The 23,355-nt window shown below is 57.2% G+C and overlaps 1 long non-coding RNA gene across 2 annotated transcripts; it reads left to right on the plus strand.

Moving 5' to 3' along the window:
- Nucleotides 1-5,005: 5,005 nt before the first annotated feature.
- On the plus strand, nt 5,006-23,298 carry LOC136792402 (uncharacterized). 2 transcript variants are annotated; one of them, XR_010836139.1, is made up of 4 exons: nt 5,006-5,612; nt 6,768-6,864; nt 13,091-15,214; nt 21,356-23,298. It is a non-coding gene; the product is annotated as an uncharacterized lncRNA (long non-coding RNA). The 2 variants fall into 2 exon arrangements; XR_010836138.1 differs by lacking the exon at nt 21,356-23,298 and having other exon boundaries at nt 13,091-19,262.
- Nucleotides 23,299-23,355: the final 57 nt, after the last annotated feature.

Below are 23,355 nucleotides of genomic sequence, written 5' to 3' on the forward strand. Positions count from 1 at the left end.
GGCCACTTCTGGGGGATTTGCATCTTTAGGCCAAACGTGGCATCTTGACGGGCTGTTACGTGGAGAGAACGGCTTTGACTACAGGGCTGTGGGGACTTTGTCAGTGACCCAGGTTACTCCCTGTGGCCATCCAAAGCGGCAGCCCCGCCTCTCCTGCGCCCTCGGCTTCCCACGGGCCCCAGGGAGGAGCTGAGCCGGCTTTGCCACGGGGCTTAGCCTCCAAAACATCCCCCACTGCCCCGACCGCTCCGACCACTTCCCTGCAAAAAAGCGACGCCAGGGCGCCGGGGTCGGGGAGCCCGGCCAGCGTGCCGACGGAAGGGGAGGATGCCTGCCCCAAGACGCAGGCTACGATCTCTCCAAGACGGCAGCCTCTGTGCTTCCAAGCCAGGCAGGAAACAAAGAACAGAAAGCTGGTGCCGCCTGCCCCACGGCAGAGGCTCCAGCGGCCTGCAGGACCCCAGTGTTGATTCCGTGCAGGCCTTGTGAAGGCTTAGTGCAGGAGCCACGGGCCTCTGGGCAGGGCACCTGGGCTCTGCTGTCGAGTTAGATTCAACAGCTCGCAAAGGAAGGAATCACTTCATCAAGAGCCCCTTTCGTCCAGCCGCCCGTATTTCCCAAGGACCTTCCTTGACCTGTGGAGCAAGCCTCCCCTGCGACTGCGGGGCCGGCACAATAGAATTGGCTTCTCCTGGCCCCCGAAGGACCACCGAGCCTCAATGGAACATGCGTTCTCTTGGGTGGATCGCTGCTCCTTGCTGGTTTCCATAGCCTGTGAGTAATTTTCCTTTGAACCAGGCTTGTGTGATGTGCTAAAGTACATTAGGTTTTATTTGTGTTACTGTATTAAAAACAGATGAAACATCAATTGATCCACTGGCCCTTTGGGGTTACAGACAAAATCATTTGAAAGGTCTTTCTAAAAGTTTTTAAATTAAAGCTGCTGTGGTGGTTAAAGATGTGTTGAAGGGGTTCTGTATAAATCAAAAGGAATAACAACAAAAGAAACCCATTAAAAATTACTGAATGTCTGTCCCACAAAAAATACTGTCAGAACCAATTAATGTATTCAGCAGAGTTTTAGGATACGAAATCAAAACACAAAATTAATTTGCATTTCTATGCTAACAATGAGCAATCCAAAAAGGAAATAAAGAAAAACATCCAGTCACAATATCATCAGAAAGGAATAAAATACCTAGGAATAAATTTAGACAAGGAGGAAAGAGACTCATACACTTAAAACTACAAAATGGTGCTGAAAGAAAGTGAAGATAACCTAAATAAATGGAAAGACATCTATGTTCATGGATCGGAAAAATTGACATTGTTAAAATATCAATAATACCCAAAGCGATCTACAGATTATATGCAATCTCTATCAAAATCCCTATGGTATTTTTGTGGAAATGGAAAAATCTATCCTAAAATTCACATGGAGTGTCAAGGAACCTCAAATAGCCAAAACAATCTTGAAAAAAGAACAGAGTTGGAGGTCTCACACTTCCTGATTTCAAAAGTTATTACAAACATATAATACTCAAAATAGTGTGGTCTTGGCAAGACAGACATATAGACCAATGGAATAGAGTAGACAGCCCAGAGCTAAATCCTCGTGTATATGGTCAAATAATCTTGACAAACGTGCCAAGATGACTCAGTGGGAAAGAATAGTCTCTTCAATAAATGGTGCTGGGAAAACTGGATATCCACGTGCAAAAGAATGAAGTTGGGTTCTTAACCTTATCCCATACGCAAAAATTAACTCAAACTAATCAGAGACATAAATATAAGATCCCAAACTGTAAACTTCTAGAGGAAAACATGGAGTAAAGGACATTGGATTTGGCAAGAACTTCCTGGATATGACACCAAAAGCACAGACACCAAAAAGTTAAAATAGATGAGATGAGTTGGATTTCATCAAGATTAAATTTCCCATCAAAGGATACTATCAACAAAGTGAAAGGCAACCTGCCGAATGAGAGAAAATATTTGCAAATCATATATCTAATAAAGGGTTAAGATCCAGAATATATAAAGAATGCCTACAATTCAACAACAACAAAAAGTAACTTTATTTAAAAATGGTTAAAGGACCTGAATCGACATTTCTCCAAAGAAGACATACAAATGGTCAACAGACACATGAAAAGATGCTCAGTGTCACTAGTCATCAGGGAAATGCAAATCAGATCCACAATGAGATACCACCTCACACCTTTTAAGATGGTTACTATAAAAAAAACCAAACCAACCAAAAAATAACAAGTGTTGGTGAGAATGTTAAGGAACTGGAACTGTGCACTCTTGGTGGCATTGTAAAATGGTGCAGACGCTATTACGGAAAACATAGTGTGGCGGTTTCTTGAAAAATTAAATATAAAATTGTCATGTGATCCAGCGGCTCCACTGCTGGTTATATACCCAAAAGAAATGAAAGCAGGGTCTCAAAAAGATATCTGTACACCCCTGTTCAGAGCAATATTGTTCACTATTGCTAAAATATGGAAGCAACCCAAGTGTCCATTGACAAATGAATGGGTAAGCAAAAAGCGGTCTATGCATACAATGCAAAATTATTCAGGAATATTAAAAAGGAAGGATTTCAAAAACAAACAAACAAGAGATCAGAGTTGTGGTTACTGGGGGTGGGGAAATTGGAGGAACATGATCAAAAAGTACAGACTTGCAGTTATAAAACAAATGAGTACTAGGTTTGTAACGTAAGACATGATTAATATGAGTAACATGGCCATAGGTTATATATAAAAACTGCTAAGAGAGTAAATCCTAACAGTTCTCATCACAAGGAGGAAATATTCTTTCTGTTTCTTGTGTTTTGCATCTATATGACATGATGGGTGTTCACTAACCTTACGTGATAATCACTTCACGATGGAGGTAAGTCAGACCATTATGCTGTACACCTCCAACTGATAAAGCGCTGTTTGTCAGTTATATCTCAAGACAACTAGAGGAAAAAGCAAATAAAAAGGAAGGAAATTCTGCAATATGCTACAACATGGAGAGACTTTGAGGACATTATGCTAAGTAAAGTTAGCCATTTACAAAAAACACAAATACTGTACCATTCCACTGGTCTGTGGTACCAGATCAGTCTATTGCATGGACTCATGGTACTTGCCCGGGGCGGGGGCACGGGAAACAGCTGCTGTTCGATGAAGACGGTTTCAGTTTTGCAAGATGAACAAGTTCTAGAGATGACTGCACAACACTGTGATGTACTTAACATTCCTGAACGGCGCACTTAGAAACGGTGAGGACGGTTTTATGTTACGCATTTTTCACCACAATAAAAGAAATTACTGAGACCCTGTGATAGGCACCGGGTACGTATGATGACAAACCGTTCTTGCCTTCAAGGGACTCACCCCTGCGAAAAGGTATGAGCTTCCGGGTGAGCAGACCTTGCTGCCCTGGGACACCTCACACCCTTGCGGAGGCCAGGCCCGCGCGAGAGGCTCGGGGCCTCACCGTGATGAGACCGCTCAGCACAGGACGGCGCACGGGGCCGCACCGCTGCCCGTGTCCCACCGAGTCCGAAAGACTTTGTTTAAATCGTGGCCGTGAGAGGGCTCCGTACTGTGTCTGTGATTCGCTGTTTTCCGGGCATTACGTTCCGTTCAGGGCCAGCTCCCCTCACGGGCAGGCGGCCACGGGCCGCAGGACCCACACGTGGTCTAACACCGCGTCACGTCACGCTGAACCGGGAGCCCGCGTTGTCACTTTGCACCGGGCTCCCAGATGGTGCAGCTGGTCCTGCTTAGATCCCTGCCCCGTGTCTGGAAGGAAGCAGAGCCTGTGAGGAGAGCACGAGTCCCCTCGAGGGACCAGAGCAGCCGTCCTGGCAGGGATGGTGCCCCCGGGGGTATTTGCCAATGTCTGGGGACGGATTCGGCCATTGCCCCAGAGAGCGACCGGGCCCCGGGCCCCGGTGTCCAGTCCAGACCCCTGATGGCAGCCCCAGCACCGCCTCGTGAGCTGGGAGGAGCCTCCAGCGGTGTCCTCAGAAGTTCCCTGCGTGAGGGGACGCCGAGCTCTCGCCAGAGCCCGGCCCGGAGAAACTCCTGCTGGACGGCAAGCCCCTGAGCCCGCCCTCGTCGGGCAAGCCGGCCCCCAGCACACGCTCCTCGACCCCTCGTGCATTCGGGAACGGCCTCTGGCCGGCCTTGATCCACTCAGGCCGAGGGTGTCCGGGCCTGGTTCAGAGGCTGCGGGGAGGAACCGGGCGGACCGGGCGCTACCCACACCCAGGCTGGGTCCTCGAGGAGCGTCCGGAGGGGCTTGTTCTGGAGGCGCCAGCGTGCCTGGCAACTGGCATCCCTGACGACGGACACCAGCACGGCAGGCTCTGGCCTACGAGCGAACCTAGGAATCAGCCTTTCGCGTGTGTGACAGGCAGGCGGTCGTAACCAAGGAGTCAGGGTGCCAGGTGCTTCAATGAGCCTCGGCCCCACGCCTGGACCCCAAGTCGCAGGAGACACTCCAGGGTGTCATCGCCGCTGCCTCAGGTGAAAGGCGGGGAGCTGCGTGGACATTAGCATGACAGAGGGCCACCACGTGGGCCCATACAGCTCCCCTCCCCGCTACTCAGAAGGTCCTGCCCTGCCTTGTTTCCTCCTCAGGGAAGCTTCCAGCAGGCCTGCGCTCCGGCGGCCTGTGACTGAGCAGCAAGAGTTTATGCCCCAAATAGATGTTATCTGTGATCCCTCCCCCCAGCTACCCCAGATATTTCTCAGATGATGTCTTTATGCAAGCTGACCCTAACGCCAGCGGCGCCGCCTGGGGCCCTGCTCCTTAGGGGGTGATAAGCCAGAATCGGCCGTGTCCTTCTCACTGATTACTGCTTATTAAGCTCCAGCATGGAGTGGAGCCTGTGTTTTCCCTCAGCCTTTTGCATCTCCTAGTGTGTGTGTGTGTGCTGTGCATAGAATGATAGGAAGGTGCTAGTTTATACTGCACTGCAGAGCTGCCCAAAGAAGCTCCGCCCTGCACGGCTACCCTGGGGAAGCGAGTGGGGTGCGAAGGGGCTCCGGAAGGCCGCAGGAGAAGCAGACAGAGGTCCACAGGGGCGCGCAGGCTCGGGACATGGTCTGAAACCACCGAGGTGGGGCGTTTCCAGGAGTGAGGCAGGCGTGTCTGAAACCAGCTGCCCCGAGCCCGACACGTTATTCTCTTCTCGGCAGAGTTTTAGGCCAGCGGGGCTCCTCCCAACTCCGTGGGCGCAGCAGGCAGGCCCTTTCCGTAGAATATTTGTCTCCTGGGGTCTCGCTCCCGTGCCTGCGCACCTGCTCATTTGAGGAGATGGCTACGAGGAGGGGAAGGAATCCACGTTCTCGGAGTCGCCTGCTTGGAACCCCTGCAACGAGACTCAGGGGTGCTCCGAACAGAGACATGGGGACCCTCGTGTGGTATCCATGGCAACCGCGTGATCGGACCACCGCCGGCCTTCATCGTGAAGCGTGACATATTTTTAGCTCCTCGGAATGTTGAGGGTTTCATCAGCTGAGTCAGTAAGACTACAGGAGGAAAGTCACGACTGGTGAGAGTCGCAGGAAGAGAGGGACGGACGGAGCCGGGACCCCTGGGTGAGCGCTGTGGGTAACGAGGGCTCAGGGCTGGAAAGCGGGCCTTGCCACGCCCCCTGGGCACCGCTTTGCTCGCTGAACTTGCCATAAACATAATAAAGGTTTTTAAAATTAAATCTGTTAATACATCGAATTAAGCCCATGAGAAAAATTTCTTTGACATTGGATTAATGTGCCACTGTCTTTTAGAATAAAATATAGCAATTTGGGAAAATTGTGAATGAATCCTTAAAAAGCAGCTAAATCACAGTTTAGCATCTTAAGGGTTAGAAACAGCTGCAATAGAAGGTACCAATGTTTTCATTGATATTTCAGAAATTATCTGTAAGCAAAAATATTTTGGCATCAAATATATTTCTCCTCCTTGTAATCTGTGCTTTAGATCCAAAAATGGCCAAATTCGTAGCTACCAGAGTATAAATTTCTTGAGAGCAAGAGCCTTGTCATTCTTACTCAGAGATGTAGTTTCAGTTCCTAAAACAGTGCTTAATGCCTAATAATTACTCGATGGATATTATTTTTTTTAAGCACTTTTTAAAATTAATCAACTTTTTTTGCTGCATTGGGTCTTTGCTGCTGCGGGCGGGCTTCCTCTAGTTGCGTCGAGTAGGGGCTACTCTTCTCTGCGGCTTCTCATTGCGGTGGCTTTTCTTGTTGTGGAGCAGAGGCTCTAGGCATGCGGGCTTCAGTGGTTGCAGCACACAGGCTCAGTAGTTGTGGCGCTCGGGCTTCGTTGCTCTGCGGCATGTGGGATCTTCCCGGACCAGGGCTCGAACCCGTGTCCTCTGCGTGGTCAGGTGGATTCGTAATCCCTGCACAACCAGGGAAGTCCTCAATGGATATTATTAAATGAGTAAATATACCCAACCCGTCACACAGACACAGACACAGACACACACACACACACACACACACACACAGACACAGACACACACACACAGACACACACACACACACACACATACACACAATGTGACTTGCCTTTTAACACCCGGGAGGTTCAGAGAGTGAATACTATTTGTCTAACCCATTTTGTGTAGATTTTTATAAATATGTGTGGCTCTTTGACTTCACTCTAAATTTCCTCTAAACAAAATGTAGTTGTCAAGTCGTTCATGATTTATTACCAAGTGAAAATATTATCTCACTCCACAGGTCAGAAGGCACGGTCCTATATTGCTTTAAACACACACACCCCCATCCCAGGAAAACAATGGAAGGATGTAAACCTAAGTGCTGCTGGCAGGGTTTGGTGAGTTTTCTTCCTCTAATTTTGCATATTTATATTTTCTAATTTTTTATCCGTGTGTATGTATGCACTCTTGCACTGCCTTCGTATCGAGAAGCTGACCGTATCTGATGAGGAAGAAGGGTTTGGGTTGGCCAGAAAGTTCGCTCGGATTTTCTGTAAGACGGACCAGAGCGACCCGAACGAACTTTTTGGCCAGCCCAGGTGTCCGGGCTCTTCCGCGAGCCATGCGCTCCCTCCTGACTCTCTGAGCTGCTGGCCCCAGTTCTCCTCGGGTCCCTTTAGGGACTTAGGTCATCGAGCTCTCAGAGGCCAGGCCTCAGGCGACGCGACGGTGCCTGGAGGCCCTGAGGAGAGTCACTGGGGGCTCTGGGCAGGCCGGACACGGCTCCTCCCCGTGGAGATGGCGGCGGGCGGTCTCCTCTAGGGTCTCTTCTGTCCTCTCCCCACCCCGCCAGGACGCGGGCGCCCCGCTCCGGCCGCGCGCAGCCCCTGCTTCCAGTGACAGCACCTCTGTGCGCTGTTCGGTCAGTGGTCCGCCCTCCAACTTTATTAACTAGGACGAGGCTGGGGAAGCGTGGGAGGGGAAGGGGAGACGGAGGGGGAAGAGGAGGAGGGGCGGGAGAAGGTGAGAAGGGCTCCTTCCCTCCAGGGAATCCCTCCAGGATGCGCCTGTTCCCGCCCTGGGGGTGCAGCCCAGAGCCACTCAGACACACCCCAGGAGAAGCTGGCGTCCACCAACTACCTGCTTGATTCGTTATTCATGACGCAGGTGGTACCACCCCAGAGGAGAATCACGGGGCGGAGAGGGTCCCAGAAAGGGAGGCCCTGGGCCAGAGGTGCCCCCAGCACTGATCTGAGCCCCAGGTCTCAGTCTGCGTAGCTTTGCCAGCTAGAGTGTCCAGGGAGGAAAAGGAAAGGACTCCCCTTCATTCCCTGCCTGGGAGGACAGCAGGCCACCGCCGGGCAGCGCTTCCCGGGAGGGCGAGGCCTAGCCGCCCGGCAGCCGACCGGGCCCTTCCCCTGGACGCACAGCACAGCAGGAAAGCAGCCGGAGGGCACAGAGGTCACAGGGCCCTGGGCCAGAGGTGCCCCGGGCTGCCCTGGGGGAGGAAACTGCCCCCTCCCAGGTGCCTCTCCCCAGAAGACATTCGTGATTTGCTGCTGGCAGAGAGACAAACAACACACAGGTCCTGCCAACTGGGAAGAGAAGAGGCCGAGTCCAAGCGGCCAGGCGACACCTCCACGTGGAAAAGGAAGAGGACTCGGCTTCACTTATTCTCTCACGCGGTGAACACTATGGGGGAGCTCTGGAGCCCAAGATGGAGAGGAGACGAGGGAATTAAGGGAGCACGAGGGCACCCTGCTACTGGACAGTGACCTCGAGGCCGGGATGCTGAGCCGGCAGTAGGCCTGTGTCATCCCTGGTGGGGACATCATCCACGTCCAGGGGACGGCCGACACACCCGACGGCGGCCCACAGGACACCGTGACCTCCCTAGGCTGCAAATGGCACGAGGGATCTGCTGACACAACCTGCATCGCGGAGCCTCCTCAGGCTGGAAGGACAGATCTCCTCCCCGGCAACTAGAAAAGGATGACGCCTCCCCGCTCAGGGCCTGTGGAGTAGAAGGGACTTTCCTCTCTCGGTTCCTGTACTGTAGTATTTCTGGTGGGTCTGAAATGCAGGCGTTTCTGTGCAGAGCATCAGGGTCATAAGTGTACCTGCTCTCCTGGGAGGGAATGCGTCCCCTAGTCAGCAAGGCACTTGGCAGGTGTTGTCATTGCTGTGGGTCTGGGTGTCCTGGGACTCGGGAAGGATTCGGGGAGGATTCGGAAAGGGGGGCAGTGTTTGGAGGTAAGAGAGATGGGGCTGGGCGGGCTGTGGCTCCTGAAGGCCCTCTCCGCAGGTCACGGCGCCCCCGCCGTCTCCCCTCTCTTAGCTGTGAGGATGAACTGAGACCAATAGACGATGTCAAACCCCAGGCGAATGCAGCGTGACGGGCCTGCGGGAAAATCAGCCCCCACCAGGGAGCGCAACTTCTAGAAAACCACACTTAATACCTGTTTAAGTACTAAGGTCTTGGTTGAAAATCAAGCCGCTCAAGGGACTTACAGAAAGCATGACAATGTGGAATCATGGCAAATGAGGAACAAGGCCTCCTGAGTTTGAATTCTGGCTCTAGTACTTACCAACTGTGTGACCTTGGGCCAACTAGCTACCTTCTACGGCTTCAGCTTGCTCAGCCGTAAGGTTGCGAGGACAGAGTTCCTCGTGCCGTAGGCTTTGCTGTGAGAATTAATAAGACAGTGCGCGCACGCACTTAGAACATTGCACAGCACATCGTAAACACGCAGTAGGATCAGTTATTTAAAAAAATTCCTGTCCCCCAGAAAAGTTGGTCAGATCGTGATGACCCCACAAAGGGACACAGAGGCCCCTTTCCTTCATAAACGCTGCTGGAGGCCTCGCCTAGCTTTCTGGCCAACCAAGCCGCTAGCTAGGTGGGCATAATTTGAGGTTTGCTCTGCTTTTGTTCTGTAGCAAAGCTTACTGCTAAATGTGAAAATTCAGAGACCAATATTGCCAAAAAGAAATCTCATCATTCCCTGAAATGGCAACCAGTTCCTACTTACTAATTTGGGGTGTTTAGGGAATTCCCTCAGAGGCCCAGTGCCCTGTTTTCCTCGAATTGCCTCCTATTATAGCTCTTTGTGCATCACATAAATCATTTGCATCACAAAGTCCAAAGACTCTGTGACTCATAAGAACGCCTCTTGGTTTCCCTAGGAATCAGAGGGGAGCAGAAAGTCATTTTTTCATCCCCAATGCTTTCCTTTCTTGAGCTCCTTCCCGTAGCTCAGGTACTGTGTTGGGTGCAGGGAACCTAGACACAGGTGCAGGTCGTCACCTCCAGGCTCTCGCAGGCCGACGGGAGGGACGGGCAAGAGAACTTGCGCGTGTCTGCCTGGAGTTTGCGGGCACCGGGCCCGATGGAAGGAGAGAGCGGGCATCTGGGGACCCTGCACCCAGGATCCTGAGGGTGAGAGAGGAGGGGAGGGTCTTCTGGGGAAAAGTGTGTGCAAAGGTCCAGGGCGAGGGAGCATCTCGAGTTCAAGACCGTGGGCGATTCCGTGAGGCTGAAAGCAGCTTCACATGGAGCGCGGGGAGAGCTGAGGGGCGCAGTCGCACAGGGGCACAGGCTGGTCACGAGGGGCTTCACTGGACCTCACTTTAGGCCCAGGGGCCACGGCGGGCCACCGCAGGATATTCGGGTTGAGGGGAGGCACACCAGGTTTGCGTCGGAAGCACCTCTCCGACAGCCACGTCGGAATACCTGGCAAGGCAGCCAGTCGGGCCGGGGCTGGGGGTCGAGGCCGCGGTGACTCTGAAGCAAAGGTGGGAGAGCTGAGAGGGTTGGGGGGCAGGCCCCCCTCAGGACGGATGGGCTGCTCTGTGGCACCAATGCCGGAGGGCCTCGGGGCAGACGTGGCACCGGCCGTGGCCGCGGGTGCCCTCCCCCACGGGAAGGGCCTCTCTCCCACTGGGCTTGCCTCTGACCGGATCTGAAGCCCATTGGGCCCAAGTCCTAATTCTCAAGCTGCTCCTGCTTCGGGGTCCTGGAACGCGACCCGTGACCGTCGCTCAGCCCGGGGCGTTCAGCCCTCCAGCTCCACTAGACTCTTGCCAGCAGTTCAGGGCTCTGGGCAAAGGCCCTGCCCACCCCAAACCTAAACCAAGTGCTCCTGTTACGATGCCCGCTACCTCACCTTCACAACGTTTAGGGCGACGTGCAATGAAGTATTTGGACGCATGGTTATTTTTTTTATATTTAGCTTCCTGTAGACTGTGGTCCCCATGGGGCAGGACCCCTGGGTCCCGGGCCCCGTGCCGGGCCCCAGCAGATCCCAGTAAGCACTCGTGCTGCGTGCGTCCAAGGCAGGACACAGCAAGAGAGAGACCGGGGGGCTTCCGGGGTTCCAGGGCTGAGGGTGCCATGCCATTCAGCCCGGGGTGGGGACAAGGAGAGGGGAGCTTACGGGGTATGCGGCCAGCCCCGCGGCCACGTCCACGAGGACCCACCCTGATCCATCCCTCACCGCGTCTTCAAGCACAGTCTCTGGGGTTCACGCCCCCCACACAGCCCCGTGCAGGGGAGGACCTGGGCCCCGCCCCTTCCTCCTGGTGCCTTTCCCACCATGGGCCTGGAGAAGCATCCCCGAGAAGAAACATGATGAGGAGCTACGGACTTTCCTCCTGGGCCTCAAGGAGGTGGGTGTCGGGCGGTGTCTTCAGCTGCAGAGGTTGCTTGTCGTCTGAGTGGGGACGTGGCACTCAGTGCCAAGGAGGGAAAACCGGGGCTCGTGGGTGTGCGGCGCTGGAGGCCAGGGCAGCCGGGGTCTCCAGGCCGACTCGCCACCTCCCGCGCTCCCCAGCTCTGCCCACCTCTCCTCCCTCACGTCACTTCCTCTCCCTGAACTTCCGTGGCCCCCGCTGCACTCTGGTCAAAGTCCAGACCTGGTCACCACACGCCTCCTGCGACCTCAAAGCAGGCACCGGGGCCCGGACGTAAGGCCCGCGAACGGGCGCTGCCGGTGCGTGACGGTCTGTCGGGCACCCGATTCCTCAGTACCGTGGCCACATTCCTGGAGCGTTTTCGCGGCGTTGCCCTTTGGTGACAGCAGTTGTGTTTGGGCCCCAGGACAGAGCTGGGCCAACACCCTCTCCTTGTCCCAGCACGTCCGCCCACGTCTGTGAGTTCTGTTCCTCGACGTACAGATGGGGGTGCCGCGGCCTAGGGGACCGAGCTCTAAATTACCGAGGACACCACCTTCCCCAAACACCCCGCCAGAAGATTAAACCAGACGTCCCTGACAGCCCGGGTGCTGATCTGAAGTCTCACTGTGACGGTGGAGGCAGTGTTTGAGGTCCCCCCTCCCTCCTTCCTTCCTTTCCTCATCAATGACGCAAACGTAAAAGCCCATGAAAGCAAAGCCTCGTGCTGTGAGGGACACTGGGAGAGTCTTCCAGAAACCATGAGCCACCAGGGTCATTTCCAGTTAGTCTGGGTGTGACATTCCTAGTAGAGTGAGAAATGAAGCCCCTCAACAGATTTTTTTGTTTGTTTTTTTGCAGTACACAGTTGTGTACTGTTGTGGCCTCTCCCGTTGCGGAGCGCAGGCTCCAGACGCGCAGGCTCAGAGGCCACGGCTCACGGGCCCAGCCGCTCCGCGGCACGTGGGATCCTCCCGGACCGGGGCATGAACCCGCATCCCCTGCATCGGCAGGCGGACTCTCAGCCACTGCGCCACCAGGGAAGCCCCCCTCAACAGATTTTTAACAGTTACGACCCGTTTTAAATTTTTGCATTTAGCAAATTAATGCTTTTATTATATAATTATGACATTCACAAAATAATTGTATGATTTAGAAATGTATCTGTTCCTACTATTTTATTGGCAGGGTGATCTGATAATGAAACACATGTTTAAAAAGTATGGACCTTTATAGAAACCCAGAGAAGAAAAATGTCACCTCTGAACCATGTTACTGTATTTTTGTGATAATTGGTGAGACCACATTGGGAAAAAATACTGAAAATCAAAATCTGAGCGTCTTACTTGGCTTAGGCCCAGGCTAAAGGGCACTGCTGCCCCCCCCAAGCCCGCTCCCACCCATGGAGAGGCCCTGGGTCCGAGGGGTGGGTGGTCTCCGCCCGGAAGGAGCAGAGCCCAGCAGGTTTACGTGGCTCCCCGCATAGCGCCCGGGCTCTCCTGCCACCCAGCTGAGTGTCAGGTGCGGCAGGCACAGACCCCCGCCCCGGGCATGGCCTCTGCCCGCCGTGGCTGCATGATGGGTCCAGAGGGAACGTGTGTTTTGGGGAGGTGGGCCCGAGAGCCCGGTGGGGTGGGGAGGGCAGCCGGCTGCACAGAGGCCGTGAAGCACCACCCACGGGCAGGCGACCGTGGAGCCGGGATATGCCGGGGTCGAGGTTCCCTCACGCACTGCTGAGCGGGTGGCTTTCCCTTGTCTGTCTGCAAAGCACCTCCATTTGGGAAAGAGTCAAGCCTCTCTGCAGTTCAGTCAGCGAAACAGGAAAGTTGCACAGGCTTTGTGGGAGGATTTATGGAGCCAATTGCATGTCTCTAGTGAATCTGAAATGGCCCAAATGGTGCAGAATCTGAGGCTAGTTCTGCACATCCCATGATACATCTTCTGTTTGCACAGGGCTGGGGCACGGCAGCCTGCGTGGAGCGCGTGATCACTCGCTTCAAACATGCCTCAGAGGACAGCAGATCTGCCTGCGGTGGTCTCTGCGCCATCCCTGAGCCAACACAGACAATCCACCTCGCCTACCCGTCCCCTCGTCCACGACTCACCCGTCTACCCAGCCATGGGGTCGTCTGGGCTTCCGTATGTCCACCCACCCAGCCATGTGTCCGTCAGTCCGTCCAACACAGACTTACACAGCATTTTCCATGAGCAGGTCTGGCTGCTGAGGACACAGAGGAGGCCTTCTCCGCCCTCAGAGCTCACATCCCAGAGCAGCGAGGACGCAGACCCGTCTGCTCTGGCGGGGCCGTGCCGGGCACCACAGATCCCCGAGGAGGGAGCTCGGGGGAGCCCTTCTCGTTCAGATGGGGCAGCCAGGATGTGACTCGAAGGACAACCAGCCCCTCCGGGTGATCGGGAGGCTCAGAGGTAAGGGAACACAGCCCGCCGCCTGGCTGCAGGCGCTGCCCTCTCCCCCGCCTTCCCTCCCTGCCTTGCCCGGACTCCCCCCCTTCCCACAAGCTTCTCAAAAGGCGGCCGTGGCTGCAGGCGGACTGACGTGGTTTAGCACAGGGTGCTTGTTTGGCAGCTGTGAGTCCAGCCCCTGTGCCACCATTCCCCAGGACCTGCTCTGTGCAAACGCGGGCAAAGAGCCCTGCGCGTGTGGAGGACACGGCCGGGGCAGGACCCGCGGGGGCCACGAGCCGGACGCTCGGAGTGATGCCGCCCGCGTCCACCTCCGCCTGCGGGTTCCCTCGGGGCTGAGCAGCTGCGCGGACGGAGAGCAGGTGTCTCTGCAGGAGGAGCCCCCAGGGACGGCGGGTGCTTCTCTTCCCTTTGTTTTTCACAAAATAACACTCACAGAGGTCAATCGCACAAGACTGTCATTTTGTAGATCGAAGCAGCCGAATATTGACAATTTAATGTGGTTCACTGAGCACGAAAGTCTAGGGTTTACCAGGAGCTCCCGGTGAAAGAGCACTTTGCCTCAGAGACTTCAACCCTCGAACGAACCAGTGTCTGATCACATGGGTACTTTTCTTCCCGCCTCGCGGACAGGGAAACGGATGCCCGAGCCACACAGCCCACATGTGGAGAGACAGACCGAGGTTTCCCGACTCCAGACGTGAGGGACCTGGGCTTCACTCTGGCAGCTGGGCGGCCTCTGGCTCCGCCGGGCCCCGCTGGCCCACTGACCCGGGCGTCCGGGCTCTACGGCCAGCGCAGCCTCGGGCAGGGGCACCCGTGAGCCGGCCACGGGCACTGGGCCTCGCCCTGGCCTCCTGGCTGGGCGCCCCTCGCCCAGAGACACGCCTTCGTTCTGCCCTACTCCACTCCTGAACTGGGGTGCGCTGCCCCACAGCCTTGCTCTGGGGCTTGCCGGCCCTGGGCTTTTCCTGCCCTGAGCCACGGGTCTGCCCTCCTGGGTGGAGGGGGGTCCCCGGCCAGGAGCAGCCCCTCCTGGGGGTGTCGCCTGTGCCGCGGTGAGTAGGGCTGGGCGGCGCTTCCTGTCCGTCCTCTGCCCCCAGACTCTCCCTCTTCTCGCACAGGCCCCACGGCAGCTGCCGGGCGGACGCGGGCATCTCTCCTCACTTGAGTCCCACCGTCTCGAGCGGGCAACCTTCACAGACTCTTCCTGTGCTGCACGGACCGAGAAAGCACCAAATGCAGAGGCTGTGGAAACCAGGAGTGTTTTTAGGGGCCGCGTGGTGGGTTTGGGGTGAAGAGGAAGGGAGGAGGGCCGGGAGGAGGCCCTCAGGGGAGGGCGCGAGGAGGCCCGGCCGCAGCCCCGACAGGGCGCAGGGCCCGCACACCGCCCAGGCTCCCGGACGTGACTGGTGAGGCTGGCCTCCCCGCAGGCGGTGCCGACCGTGGGGCACAGCCCCCCCGACGGCCTTTGAGACCTGGCTTCGTCCGTGCGGGTGGGCCAGACTGTCCTGAGGACGGCGGGCGGCCCACAGTAGCCAGCAGGGCCGTGGCCCGCGGGCCCCGCTCAGCGCCCCCCGGGCCATCACACAGCAGGCAAGGGAGACACGCCCCTCTCAAGTTCCAGAACACGGTCCTCTGCGAGAAGCACACGTACGTATGTTCACGCGCGCACACGGGCACACGAACACGGGCTCCAGTACTTACACAGGCACGCGCACGCACACCGCCGCCGCCGCGCCTCGCTCGTCGCGGACACCCGAGGGTGGGGCCTCCCTGCGGCCACGTGTAAACCCCTAAGCGGAGTGGCCCGTGCCCCGTGGGGCAGCGACCGGCCTGCGGCCCCTCCCGGAGCCCCTCAGCTCTGATCCCAGGCTCCCTGGGGGCGGCTCATGGGTTGTAGGCCCAGGTGTTGGTGGACGGCTGGCTTCCTGCCTCTCCTTTGCCGAAGGGGACCCTCAGGAGGCCTAATAAGCCGCCAGAGCCACGCCTCCCGATGGGGCTGGGGTGGGGTGGAGCCCCACCCCAGACGCACGAGCACCGGCCCGTGCCCCGCTCCCCCCTCCCAGGTGGCCTGCACCCCTCTCGGCCCCGGCAGCCCCAGCGCCTCGCCCCTTGCAGCCAGGAGTCAGGGCCCGAACAGGGCCTCGTCCGCCAGACCCCGGCCCTCCTCTGACGCTTAATTGTCGGGAACTTGCTTGTTTTTTGACGTGGCAACAGCCTCCAGTCCTGCATCCTGGACGCCCAGTAAATATTTACAGAGCAGCTGAGAGGCACTGGCCTGGGTGCAGCTGGCCTGCTGGAAGTGGACGGGGGGAGGGGGCAGCCTAGCGGCGAGGACGTCCTTCCAACGGGCAGGGCTGGGCCCCGAGGCTCTGCACGGAGGGCGCTGGGTGCCCTGCTTGCTCTCTGCAGACGGAACATCTCAGCCAAACAGAAAGCAGTCCCCTTCCTCAGTGCCCGTCTGTGAGGGTGAGGTGCCCGAAGGCCCGTGGGCTCCTGCCACCTCCTTGTTCACTGTCCGGTTCTGCACACACTTCACTTTCACCCCGTTAACTAGGTCGGCCCCTCCCCTCGCCCACCGCGGGCCCGGCGGTCCAACACCAGGTCTGAAGGTCTGCGTCCTTGTCCAGAGGGGCAGGTGCCACCTGCACACGGTGCCCTGAGCCACGGCGGCCCCAAGCGCGTCACCCAGAGTGAGAGGAACGAGACCCCAGGCCCCTTGTGGGCCAAGCCCCAGGGACGCCCCGTGTCCCTCCATGAAGTTCTGTGTGTAGAAGTGCGCTTCTGGGGTGTACGGTGCTGACATGTGTGCACAAAAGCGCTCAGCCCAAGGCGGCGAGTCCGAAGGCACAGAGCTCAACCGTCGTGGAGGGCGGTGCCGACCCGCGTCTCCAGGGCGCCCTGCAGGGAGGACGGAAACTGCCACCTGCGAGTCCTCTGAGGGCCACGCCTAGCAGCCGAGGCCCGAAGGGGACAGAGGGGGGCGTCCAGGGTTCGTCTGCGCCGGAGGGTGTGGCTCAGGGGGTTCAGCACTTGCAGGAGACCCGACGTTTGGGGAAGCAGAGGAGCCAGCGTGTGCAGGTGGCAGCTGCTGCTGTGGGGAGGAAAACGGCAGGGCTGGGACAGATTCGCACGGGGGGCTTTTGGGTCAGGGGTCCCAGGGGAGCGAGCGGCCGCCCCTGCCCCGGAGAACACAGGCAAGGGTCCAGCAGCGCCCACAGGCCGCAGTCTTCGGGGAGGAAGCATCTTGCCCACTTGGTGGTCGGGGGAGGAGGGACACCCTCCGACACCCAGGGGACCGGAAACAGGAGTGGCCGCGGGGCGAGCGACGAGCTGGGGCCAAGCCCGCCCTCCGTCCTGCGCACCAGGCCGGCCCGAGAGGCGCCCACGGCCACCTGGGTCGCGGGAGGAACAGGCGGGACCAGCGGGGCGGAGGCTCGGCCGATTTCCAGGCCTGCCCTTGAGTGTCCAGGAAAAGGGGAGAAAGAAGGACATGTCTCTCGCGTTGACTCCCTCCCCTCAGGAAGCCCCTGCTCTGACAGCTGAGGGCCGCCCGTCACCCCGTCACCCCAAGCGACGGCTTCTCCCTGCTCCCAGCCTCTCCTCAGGGCCAGGCCTTGCGCTGGGGTGGCTCCCGGGCAGGACCCACGTCCCCAGCGGGGCAGCAGGCGACTTCTGCTGTCTCCCGGGCCCCGCCCTCTCCCGCCCTGCGTCCCCCGACGTCAGGACGCAGCGAGCCCCGGCCCCAGCTCCCCACCTCCTGCTCTGAGCGCCCCCGGGCTCCCCGCTGCTGCTCCCTGAGGCACCTCACGGCATCCTCCTGATTGTCTCCCGCACACACCTGTCTTCTCTCCTCCCACCTGCCCCGAGCGCCACGGTGTCCCCGGGCCCCAAGCCCTGCGGGTGCCACTGAGTCCCTCTTCCCAGGTCACCAGGGACACAGCTCCCAGACGCGCCCAGGCCCCCAGCTCTGCCTGCCGGCAAGCTGACCCCCCGCCCCCGGGACCCTCACCACCTGGACAGACTGGCCCCCGTTTCCCTCCCGGCCCTTTGCCCGCGTAGCTCGGCACCCGGAGGGACCGTCCTCCAGCCCTGCCCATACCCGCCGGTCCCTGCATGGCGCTGGGCACTCTCTGTCCCGACAGTGCCCGCGCGATCGGGACTCGGCCTGCACCGCCCGCAGTCCGGCCCCTGCTGTCTTGAGGTCCACGTGGTCGAAGCAGCGGATGGGGTCGCGCCCATAACCGTTTAACCGAATGCAAGAGCTGTTGATTTTAGGCAACTCTAACGGTTACCAAATTCTTCCTCCTGCCCCACCTCCCCCACCTCCCCCAAACAGGCCTCCATTGACCTTCCCGCCCGCCCCCATGGAGCCTGGAGGCTGATCCGCCCCCCTCCTACCCCCGGGCCTCACCCGGAGCCTGAGCTGTCTGCAGCCGGCCCCGTGGGCACCCCTGCTCGGCTCCTCCTCTGAGTCTCGCCCTCCGGCTGGCCGGGCATGAGGCCCGCAGCCTCCAAGTGCAAACGAGCAGAGCTTCCGTGCTCGGCACCCAGGGGCCGTCCCCGTGCCGGGGGAGCACCCCGCGTGTGCCTGACCCACACTCCCAGTACCGAGGGCATCACCAGGTGGTCTGGGTCAGGGTCCGCACCACGTTCACAGAGCAACCGTGTGGGCTGTTCTGAAAGCTTCTGGAGGTCCTGGCTGGTGGGTTCCATGAAGGACACCCTCGCTAGAGAATGCCGGACAACTGGGAGAGGAGATGGCAGCCCGGCGAGGCAGATGGCATCACGGGGCGGGGCAGGAGTGGGAAGTGCCTTCTAGAAAGCTCTAGAGCGTGCAGTGCCCTCCTAGTGCTGGGCAGTGGGCCTCAGACCTCCCTCTCTGGGCGCTGACTGCAGAGGCCCTGCATCTGGCAAGGGTGGCCGGCTGGCACCCTGTCCCAGAGGAGGCCTCTCCACGTCCCTGGGCCTCTGGGCTTCTCCGTGAGCTGCGGAGTCTGTGCAGCTCCATCTCCCAGGCCGGAGGGAGGCTCGAGGAGGCTGAGCACCGCGCAGGGGACACTAGGGCCAGTGCCGCCAGCCAGTCTGTCTGCAGCCATCCCGAGCCAGGACGTGGTGCCCGTGCCTGCCGCCACCAGAGCCCACGGGTCCCGCTCGGACAGGCAGGAAGCCTCGGACGGGTGACGCCTTGTGGCCAGGATCCCACGTGGAGGGAGCCAGTCCATGGTTCTCTGACCGCTGGTCCTTTCAGATCAGTGGCCATGGACAAATCCAGCCCCACCCCTGCCGGGTTTTGTAGAGCCTGGGAGCAAAGAATGATTCTCACATTTTCCAACAACGGAGGAAGAAACAAAAGAAGAATTTATTTTGTGACACATGAAAATTATATGAAATTCAAATTTCAGATTCATCAATGAAGCAGGAACACAGCCAGACCCGCCCGTTACTGACGGGCGCGGTGCTTCATATGCCACAGCTGCAGGGCTGGCGTCAGGCGCGGGCGCGAGTCCTCTGGAGCCTGAGTCCCCGCCAACCACAGGCAGACCTCTCACTGTGCACCTCACAGGTATTCTGTTTCTACAGATGGAAGGTCGGCGGCAAGCCTGCATCGAGCAAGTCTATCGGCGCCGTTTTTCCAACAGCGTTTGCTCACTGGGAGTCTGTGTCGCATTTCCGTAACATGCAACATTTAAGCTTTTTCGTGACTGTTGTATGTGTTATGATGCTCTGTGAACCGTAACACTGAAGGCTCAGTTGATGGTTAGTGAATTCTAGAATAAGTATTTTTAATGAAGGTGTGCACACTGTTTTTTAAGCACACTTAATAGCTACAGCACGGTGTACATTGCTTTCATATGCACCGGGAATCCAAAAACTTGCTGCGACTCGCTTGACTGCGATGTTCTCCTTACTGTGGTGGTCTCCACGCAAAGCTGGAGGAAGCACGTCCAGTCCCCCTTCCCTCCAATGCTGGCGCTCTGGTTCTCAGGCCCAAGGGCTTGCACAACTGGCCGCCAGCCTGCAGGAGCCCCCAAAACGGTGGGAGCAGACCCCCTCCCCCAGTAACGCACTTGATGATGCATCCACGTATGCTCTTGGTTCTGCTTTTCTGGGGAGCTCTGATGGATACAGGAGATGATGAAGGCTAAGTGAGGCCGTAGGTGACACATAATCTGACAGGACAATGCCTTGTGAGAAGGGACGAGATCTCCTCACTCGCAGGAAAGGCACGTGCAGACACAGCAAGGAGGCAGCTGTCCACAAGCCAGGAAGAGACGTCTCACCAGGATGCGCTCCGACCACCTCCGACTCCCAGCCGCTGACTGCGAGGAAACGCATCTCTGTTGTCTAAACCCCAGCCTGTAGTCTGCTGTCGTGGCGACCTGAGCTGCCTCAGACCGATTTGGTACCAAGAAGCCAGGTGCTGCTGTAACAACACCAGCAAAGTGGGAGCAGCCTCGGGTCTGGGTGATGGGGCAGAGGCGGAGGGGCTTTGAGGTGCATGTTCGAAATTGGACATTAGAGGCGATTTTGGTGAAGACTCAGAGAGAAAAGAAGAGAGCTGGTGAGAAAGCTTCTGTCTTCTCGGAGAGTACAGAAATAATCAGGGCAGGATGGTGGCAGAAATACAGACTAAGACAACACGTTAAACTACAGCTGAAGAAAAGGAAATGCAGCTTTGCAAACCGCCATCGACGTGGCCTCCTTCGGGGAAGGTGGGGGGCTTCCTGGGGGCTTTGCCCCACGAAGATTGCGTCCCATGAATGACAAAGGGACACACCAGTGAGCACACCTCAGAGGAGCGCTTACGGGAAACCAGGCGCTTGCGGCACATGCACACGCCTTTCCAGGAGTGAAGCACGTGCCCACGTGCCGTGCTGTGCACTGCACGCGACGTGCGCGACAGAGGGTGCTGGTTGGAAGGGGCTCGAGCTCCCGCCTCGCCCCCCCGTTTTACGGACAAGGCGCTCGAGCCCATCTTTGCGTCCAAGACGGCAAAGCGAGCTCACGGAGGAGGCCCAGCCGCCCTGCCGCCCCCGGCTGCCCCTTCCCGCTCTGCTTCCACGTGGCACCAACGTGGCTCAGAGCCCTTTACACCCCAGGAAGTGACCCCGTTGAATCAAAATTGAGGTCGCGTGGGACCACGTTCCAAAGCGTCTAAGCAGCCCCCAACAGCATGCCAGCGCTGGGGCTGGGCGGCTCCCATCCGGGGCGGCCTGGCTGGGAGGCCTGGGCTGCCCTCAGCAATCTCGGCCTAGTGGGCAGAGACTCAAGTTTAAACACACATGTCTCCTAAGCGTCTTAGCTGCTAATGCTTTCCTGGATCAGAGGGGTTTCACTGGCTGCCTCTGCAAAAGGCAGGTGCTGTTTTAGATTCTCGGTGAGCAGGGTCGAACCTGACACACCCTTGCCCCACTTTTTTACTCAGGGACCCTTTATAGCAGTATATGATCTCCTAGGATTTATCACAAATTCCATCAATTTTGAGTGGTTAAAACCAGCTCTTAAGTAATAAATAATTTCTTTAAATTTATGCACTGTTAAAGTATGTATTATAAAGTTCATTTAAACATGAACTTCAATAATAATTGTGAGTTACTCACTTAGCAAGTAATATATACTTTCTTTGCATTCAATTAGTAATGTAAGAAAAGCCCATGATTCATCAATAAATTTAAGGTAAATTATTGGGTGTATTGAGGGACTGGATGTATATTAAAATATGGAATTACTTTCACATATTATACCCTCAAACTATGATTCAAAATTTAGAATTTTCTTCTTTTCAAGCTTCAAAAAACCCAGAAGACCTGCTTCTCTATGGGTCATGTTTTGTTCCCAAATGACACAAGGGCCTGCGGACAGTCCTGGAAGCTCCTCTTTGCGAACAGCATGTTGATGGTGTGAGGACCTGTGCTGACAACGAATGAAAAGTGGAATGAAAAGTGGAAGTGAATGAATGAACGAAAAGTAGAATCGGCGACTCGGTGACAAGGGTCCTTGCATTCTCCTTTTGTCCTGCTGGATCGGGAGGAAGTCCCGCTGCATCTTCAAACACCCTGACGTGTCTGTGGAACCGGGATTTGGGTATATGGATGCCCCTCATGATCATGCTGAGGTTCATTTCCAGAACTGCTACAGTTTTTTTAAATGCCTGTCAGCTGTCCTTATGCTTCCTAAATAACCGCTATCAATTTAAGTCAAATAATGTATGATTGTCATGGAAACGCCCTAGAACTGAGTAAAAGAGAAGATGATCCTGTGGCCATGGTGGCCCCCTGCACAAACAACCCCCACACGCACCGGGTCCCCAAGAACTTCTGCCCTTGGAGGCTCTCAAACGGGTCTCTTTAAAAAGGAAACTATATTTTTTAATGGTTATTCTTGATTGTTTTTCTTGATTTTTAAATGGAGAGTGAAACAGTCATTTTTCTTTCCTTTAGCATCTTGACCCCTGAGCATGGATTCATCAGCCCGGCTCCTGCCCTCCTGGGGCTTTACATGCACGTCCTTTTTTATGTTTGATTAGAGCAGAGCTCCAATGTTGAAACGTGGGCCTTGTGAGAGTGGGGCAGGGGGATGCTTGGGGGCCCACCTGCCTGCCCAACTCTCCATCCTCAGGCCTCCCCAGCAGAATTCCACGCCGCCCACACCTTCAGCCCTCCTTTCAGCTCATCCCTTCCTCTGGGCTTGACACCGATTCACCCCCTGCAGCTCTTCAGGGTCAAACCCTTTTGGCCCTCCCCACCTGGGGAGGAAGCGTCTCTGCACTGAGCCGCCCCTGTCCGCCCACTCTATCCAGCTCCTAGCGGAGGTTTCACTCCAGCGCTGTGATTTCTGTCACTGCTACTCTCCTCCCAAGTTTTCCAATCTCCTAATTTTTCAGCAAATGAGACATTGTGAAAAAGCTTTCTTATCTTAGCCAAATACCTCAATTAAAATGTCCCATTCCAAAATCATGACCCGGAGTTTGGCACCTTTGTGGTCGCGTGGAACAGCCTCTTCTCCTCAAGAGCCACCGATGAGCTGCTTCCTGCCACTTTGTCGCTGTTAGGAGGTGACATATGAGCCCAGGCTGTCCCTGTGTGAACTGAGCAAGCCTCCCACAGGGAAGGGACAGCCCACGGGGAAGGGACAGCCCACAGGGCTCTCCCCACGCTGGCCCCCGAGGGGGGACCCTCGGGCCACCCGCATCCGGCCCCTGAGAGCTGGTGCTGCCGGGAACCGTCCCGGGGGGCCAGGCACGTGCGTGACCCAGAGCCGGGAGACGTGTCCGAGGAGAGCGCGGGCAGAGTGTGGGTCCCGGGCCGTTATGGGGACTGCGCGGAGAAAGGAAGCAGCGGCGGCCCAGGGTCCCTCGTGGGTGCTGCCCTGGGGCAGGGAGTGGGCGCTGCCTCAGACAGGCCCAGGCGGTGTCCCAACGCTTCTGACCCTCAGGCGGGAAGGGCTGGAGTTATGGACAGTGGTCACCTGTGATGAGACAAAGACACAGCCAGGGGGCCCGGGCCGGGTCTCTGGGGTGAAGGGCGGCAGTGGAAAGGGAACCCGAAGGCCTTGGGGGAGGAGAAACCAGGAGAGCGAGCTTCACAGACGCTGAAGGCAGAGCGCCTTCCCCAGAGAAGCAAGCAGGGGCCTGCGCACGGGGCCGCCGGGCCCAGGACTGGGGGACCAGGCGGGGCTGGACAGCTGCTCCCGGGTGGCGGGTGACGGGCGTGAGCATCGGGGAAGGCGCCCGCCCCCAGCGATCCCCCCCCCCGCCTCCCCCCGGCGCACGCTGGGGCGGGAGCCTC

The sequence above is a fragment of the Kogia breviceps genome, chromosome 13 (assembly GCF_026419965.1).
Source record: "Kogia breviceps isolate mKogBre1 chromosome 13, mKogBre1 haplotype 1, whole genome shotgun sequence".
Lineage (NCBI taxonomy): Eukaryota > Metazoa > Chordata > Mammalia > Artiodactyla > Physeteridae > Kogia > Kogia breviceps.